Below are 6,069 nucleotides of genomic sequence, written 5' to 3'. Positions count from 1 at the left end.
AGTGGCGTTCACTTCCTCTCCTTCCTCTCCAAATTCGGCCATGTTGATGGCCTTGCACTCTCCTTTTGGATTTTCTTCTGTATTGCTTGGGAGAGTACTAGGAGGGAGTTCAGTAATTTTCTTGCTCAGCTGTCCCACTTGTGCCTCCAAGTTTCTAATGGAGGACCTTGTTTCAGTCATGAAACTTTGAGTGGTTTTGATTAGATCAGAGACCATAGTTGCTAAGTCAGAGGGGTTCTGCTTAGAATTCTCTGTCTGTTGCTGAGAAGATGATGGAAAAGGCTTGCCATTGCTAAACCTGTTTCTTCCACCATTATTGTTGTTGAAACCTTGTTGAGGTCTCTGTTGATCCTTCCATGAGAGATTTGGGTGATTTCTCCATGAAGAATTATAGGTGTTTCCATAGGGTTCTCCTAGGTAATTCACCTTTTCCATTGAAGGGTTCTCAGGATCATAGGCTTCTTCTTCAGATGAAGCATCCTTAGTACTGCTTGGTGCATTTTGCATTCCAGACAGACTTTGAGAAATCAAATTGACTTGTTGAGTCAATATCTTGTTCTGAGCCAGAATGGCATTCAGAGTATCAATCTCAAGAACTCCTTTCTTCTGATTAGTCCCATTGTTCACAGGATTCCTTTCAGAAGTGTACATGAATTGGTTATTTGCAACCATTTCAATCAGCTCTTGAGCTTCTGTAGGCGTCTTCTTCAAATGAAGAGATCCTCCAGCAGAGCTATCCAAAGATATCTTGGATAGTTCAGAGAGACCATCATAGAAAATACCTATGATGCTCCATTCAGAAAGCATGTCAGAAGGACATTTTCTGATCAATTGTTTGTATCTTTCCCAAGCTTCATAGAGGGATTCCCCATCCTTCTGTCTGAAGGTTTGGACTTCCACTCTAAGCTTACTCAATTTTTGAGGTGGAAAGAACTTTGCCAAGAAGGCATTGACTAGCTTTTCCCATGAGTCCAGGCTTTCTTTAGGTTGTGAGTCCAACCATGTCCTAGCTCTGTCTCTTACAGCAAAAGGGAATAGCATAAGTCTGTAGACCTCAGGGTCAACCCCATTAGTCTTGACAGTGTCACAGATTTGCAAGAATTCACTAAGAACTGATGAGGATCTTCCAATGGAAGTCCATGGAACTTGCAATTCTGTTGCATTAGAGAAACTAATTGAGGCTTAAGCTCAAAGTTGTTTGCTCCAATGGCAGGGATAGAGATGCTTCTCCCATAGAAGTCGGGAGTAGGTGCAGTAAAGTCACCAAGCACCTTCCTTGCATTGTTGGCATTGTTGTTGTTTTCGGCTGCCATGTGTTCTTCTTCCTTGAAGGTTTCTGTTAGGTCCTCTATGGAGAATTGTGCTTTAGCTTCTCTTAGCTTTCGCTTCAAGGTCCTTTCAGGTTCAGGGTCAGCTTCAACAAGAATGCCTTTGTCTTTGTTCCTGCTCATATGAAAGAGAAGAGAGCAAGAAAATATGGAATCCTCTATGTCACAGTATAGAGATTCCTTGAGGTGTCAGAAGAACAGAAAAATAGAAGAAAGAGGTAGAAAATTTGAACTTATCAAAGAAGATGGAGTTCGAATTTTGCATCAAGGAATAGTGTTAGTCCATAAATAAAAGGATGTGAGAAAAAGGGAAGTAATTTTCGAAAATCAAGTAAAAGATTTTGAAAACATTTTGAAAAACACTAATTGATTTTCGAAAGCAAAAGTGGGAAAGAAGTAAAGTGATTTTTGAAAAAGATTTTGAAATTTAGAAATTAAAAAGATTTGATTGAAAACTATTTTGAAAAAGATGTGGTTGAGAAGATATGATTGGTTTTTAAAAGATGTGATTGAGAAGATATGATTTGAAAAACTTTTAAGAAGATTTGAATTTAAAAATTAATAACTTGGCTATCAAGAAAAGATATGATTCAAACATTAAACCTTCCTCAACAGAAAAGGCAACATACTTAAAATGTTGAATCAAATCATTAATTGATAGCAAGTATCTTTAAAAAAAGAAAGAAATTGATTTTGAAAACATTTGATTGAAAAGATATGATTTGAAAAAGATTTGATTTTGAAAAACTTTGAAAACTTGAAAAAAAAATTGATTTGAAAACAAAATTCTCCCCCTTGTGCCATCCTGGCGTTAAACGCCCAGAATGGTGCACATTCTGGCGTTTAACGCCCAATGCACTACCTTTTTGGGCGTTAAACGCCCAACCAAGTACCCTGGCTGGCGTTTAAACGCCAGTCTGTCCTTCTTCACTGGGCGTTTTGAACACCCAGCTTTTTCTGTGCAATTCCTCTGCTGTATGTTCTGAATCTTCAATTCTCTATATTATTGACTTGAGAAGACACAAATTAAAAATATTTTTGGATTTTTAATAATCAAAATGCAACTAAAATCAAATAACAATGCATGCAAGACACCAAACTTAGCAGTTTGTATACTACTGACACTAATGAGAATGCATATAAGACACACAAAACACTCAAGTCAAGAGAATTTAAAGATTAGAGTAAGAAATCATCAATAACATCTTGAAGATCCTTAAGACACATGAATGAATGCATGCAATTGACACCAAACTTAAAATGAGACACTAGACTCAAACAAGAAATTTTTGGATTTTATGATTTTGTAATTTTTTTTTTGTGTTTTTTTTTTCGAAAATTATATGGAAGAGAAAATAAAGGTATCAAAATTCTTAATGAGAATTCCAGGAATCATGCAATGTTAGTCTAAAGCTTCAGTCTAAAGGAATTAGACATGGCTAGCCAAGCTTCAGCAGGACATTGCATTCAAGAGCTAAATTGATGAAGATCAATCAGCTTTGGTGATGATAAGAACATCACCTTGAAACACTAGAATTCATTCTTAAGAACTCTGAAGAAAAAATACCTAATCTAAGCAACAAGATGAACCGTCAGTTGTCCATATATGAAACAATCCCCGACAACGGCGCCAAAAACTTGGTGCACGAAATTGTGATCAATACTTTTCACAACTCAAATAATCCCCGGTAATGAATCCAAAAACTTGGTGTTCAATACCATGGCATAAACACAACTCCGCACAACTAACCAGCAAGTGCACTGGGTCGTCCAAGTAATAAACCTTACGCGAGTAAGGGTCGATCCCACGGAGATTGTTGGTATGAAGCAAGCTATGGTCACCTTGTAAATCTTAGTCAGGCAGACTCAAATGGGTATAGATGATGAATAAAACATAAAGATAAAGATAGAGATACTTATGTATGTCATTGGTGAGAGCTTCAGATAAGTGTATGAAGATGCCTTCCCTTCCGTCTCTCTGCTTTTCTACTGTCTTCATCCAATCCTTCTTACTCCTTTCCATGGCAAGCTTATGCAAGGGTTTCACCGTTGTCAGTGGCTACCTCCCATCCTCTCAGTGGAAATGTTCAACGCACCCTGTCACGGCACGGCTATCCATCTGTCGGTTCTCGATCAGGCCGGAATAGAATCCAGTGATTCTTTTGCGTCTGTCACTAACGCCCCGCCCTCAGGAGTTTGAAGCACGTCACAGTCATTCAATCATTGAATCCTACTCAGAATACCACAGACAAGGTTAGACCTTCCGGATTCTCTTGAATGCCGCCATCAGTTCTTGCCTATACCACGAAGACTCTGATCTCACAGAATGGCTGGCTCGTTTGTCAGGCGAACACTCGGTTGTCAGGCGATCAACCATGCATCGTGTATCAGGAATCCAAGAGATATTCACCCAATCTAAGGTAGAACGGAGGTGGTTGTCAGTCACACGTTCATAGGTGAGAATGATGATGAGTGTCACGGATCATCACATTCATCAAGTTGAAGAACAAGTGATATCTTGGACAAAGAACAAGCGGAATTGAATAGAAGAACAATAGTAATTGCATTAATACTCGAGGTACAGCAGAGCCCCACACCTTAATCTATGGTGTGTAGAAACTCCACCGTTGAAAATATATAAGAACAAGGTCTAGGCATGGCCATGAGGCCAGCCTCCCAAAGTGATCAAAAGATCTAAAGAACAAAAGATTCCAAAGATCAGAAGATGAAAATACAATAGTAAAAGGTCCTATATATAGAGAACTAGTAGCCTAGGGTGTACAGAGATGAGTAAATGACATAAAAATCCACTTCCGGGCCCACTTGGTGTGTGCTTGGGCTGAGCATTGAAGCATTTTCGTGTAGAGACTCTTCTTGGAGTTAAACGCCAGCTTTTATGCCAGTTTGGGCGTTTAACTCCCATTTAGGTGCCAGTTCCAGCGTTTAACGCTGGGAAATCTGAAGGTGACTTTGAACACCGGTTTGGGCCATCAAATCTTGGGCAAAGTATGGACTATCATATATTTCTGGAAAGCCCAGAATGTCTACTTTTCAACGCCGTTGAGAGCGCGCCAATTGGGCTTCTGTAGCTCCAGAAAATCCACTTCGAGTGCAGGGAGGTCAGAATCCAACAGCATCTGCAGTCCTTTTCAGTCTCTGGATCAGATTTTTGCTCAGGTCCCTCAATTTCAGCCAGAAAATACCTGAAATCACAGAAAAACACACAAACTCATATTAAAGTCCAGAAAAGTGAATTTTAACTAAAAACTAATAAAAATATACTAAAAACTAACTGGATTATACTAAAAACATACTAAAAACAATGCCAAAAAGCGTACAAATTATCCGCTCATCACCTCCGGGGTCCCAAACTAGGCATGTGAAGCTTCTGAACAGCTTCAAACAGATTTTTAGGTTCTCGGGGTGATAAATGTCAGAATAAAATCCAGGATTCCAAGCCTTGCTTTTAAATCCGCCTCCGTTTTGATTTGTAAGTTTCCATTCGGGCGGGTTAAAAAGTAGAATCTCACCGTGATGACCAAACATTCTCCGTGATCCATGCAATTGAGCATGATACCAATCCGTGTACTTCGAGGTGAAGCGTGGAACTTTATTGAACCTTGTGCACCAGCTCTGAGTACGAGCCATTTCCCTTTTACTCTTAAAGCCGCAGAGAGCTCTAAGCTGGCCATCTGTTTCAAGTAAACCATATTCAAGTGAATAAGTAAAGTCATAAGTTAAGGATTGTACCCACTTGAAGCTTGTATTAGGTGGTAGTGGCCTTGGGATAGGTGTTTCTGGTGGTTCTGTAAGTTCTATTCCCTTATGCTCTTCTGTGAATTCCTCCACTTCTTTGCAAAGATCTTCAATTGTATCTGTGTCCTGGTCAAAGTCTTCCGTGTCTTCCTCATCACTCAAGTCATAGATTGGAGGTTGAGAGAAATCTACCTCCGCATCATCTTCATATTCACTTGGGGAAGATTCTTCGATCTCAGAGAATTCACTTGCGGACGCAAGTTCATCACCAAGAGAGCTAGACTTGTGAATATCACCATCAAGGGAATTTGCTTCTTGGATTATTCCGTCTGATTCCTCATAAACGACTTGCCTTGGAGATTGTACAGTATCTTTCTTAGCATCAATTGTAGCATCCTGGACGGAGTTTTCCTCAATTCTGGATTCCCAAGGAAGTTCAGCATCGCCTAGATCTTCAACCAACTCTTCTTCTTGAACAAAGACAGCCTCTTCTAATTGTTCTAGTACAAATTCATTCTCTGCCTTGTCCACTGGAGTCTCTAGTATTTCTTTCGTGCTATGCTCTTCATCGGGTTGTCCACATGGAGTTGTGGTTGATCCTTGTATATTTGAGCGTTTAGTGGCCCATTGGATTAGTGCGTGCTCCAGTTGTTGAATGGTTGTTTGAAATTTAGTTATTGTTTCTTTTAGGCGATCCTCTGCTTCGCGGTTTGCTGGACTTAGACATGATACATAGGGAAGTGGTAATGATTGGGAACGATTGGATTGGTATTGGGGTAAGGAAGGATCATATGATGGCGAATGGTGAAGAAAAGCTTGTGAGTGTGGTGGTTCGAGGTTATGTTGAAAGGACGGTTCATATGCACGGGGTGGGGCTTGTTGGTAGTTACAAGGTTGTCCACCATGTCTTTCAGATGGGTATGCGCGGTAGAATGGTCTTTGTCCAGGATATCTCGGAGGGTGTTGCTGCCAAAAGGATTGATTA

General features: G+C 40.0%; 1 non-coding gene across 1 annotated transcript; it reads left to right on the top strand.

The window, feature by feature from the left end:
• The first annotated feature begins 801 nt into the window (after positions 1 to 801).
• LOC130953979 (small nucleolar RNA R71) lies at positions 802 to 909 on the top strand. Its single transcript, XR_009076138.1, has one exon. It is a non-coding gene; the product is annotated as a small nucleolar RNA R71 (small nucleolar RNA).
• The last annotated feature ends 5,160 nt before the right edge of the window (positions 910 to 6,069 follow it).

The sequence above is a fragment of the Arachis stenosperma genome, chromosome 9 (genome assembly GCF_014773155.1).
Source record: "Arachis stenosperma cultivar V10309 chromosome 9, arast.V10309.gnm1.PFL2, whole genome shotgun sequence".
Taxonomy (NCBI): domain Eukaryota; kingdom Viridiplantae; phylum Streptophyta; class Magnoliopsida; order Fabales; family Fabaceae; genus Arachis; species Arachis stenosperma.
Note: the sequence above shows the minus strand (reverse complement) of the source record. Positions and strands in the feature narration are given on the sequence as shown.